Source organism: Wasmannia auropunctata, unplaced genomic scaffold (genome assembly GCF_000956235.1).
Source record: "Wasmannia auropunctata unplaced genomic scaffold, wasmannia.A_1.0 LD336092.1, whole genome shotgun sequence".
NCBI classification, from domain to species: Eukaryota; Metazoa; Arthropoda; class Insecta; order Hymenoptera; family Formicidae; genus Wasmannia; species Wasmannia auropunctata.
In genome coordinates, this window is record NW_012026798.1 from 3,289,823 (window position 1) to 3,290,365 (window position 543).

Here is a 543-nt window from a genome sequence, read left to right on the forward strand (position 1 = left end):
AGGATACATTCCAGGTCGGCGTACACGACAAACGGGACACGTTCCTTCCTGCTGTAGTTGTTAAAACTCAGCCACTTATCGTCTTCGCTCGGTAACCTGATCGCACATTCGTTCATCTCCCCACAGTCGACGGTGTGGACCTCCAACTTTTTGCTCGAACTAAAATAGTGCAGGCATTTAAAAAAAAATCAATTTATTTCATTTATATTTTTATTTCAAAAAATTTTTTAAAGTTTTTATTATACATACCTATCGCAAATGTATTTTTTGTGCGCGTTTTTGCTCAGTTGCGAGCTCACAAGGCGGGACAAATTCTTGATCCATGTGAAATGTCCCACACCATCTTTCTCCACAAGTACAACAGATTGACATGCTTCTCCTTCTTCGTATCAGCAAGGCGAATCGGTAGGATCGATACTTGTTCCTTGTTTTCGATGGTATATACGTTGATAGAAATTGCGTTGAGATTCTCAAACTTTTTTATTTGATTTAACGTCATTGGAAATTGAATGTTTTTGAGATTTAACACAGATTTATAATGCG

At 37.9% G+C, this 543-nt stretch overlaps 1 protein-coding gene across 1 annotated transcript in view; it reads left to right on the forward strand.

Annotated features, from left to right (window-relative positions):
• The window catches only part of LOC105447804, a 16,342-nt gene that overhangs the window by 7,735 nt on the left and 8,064 nt on the right, over positions 1 to 543 (forward strand). The window lies entirely within an intron of this gene.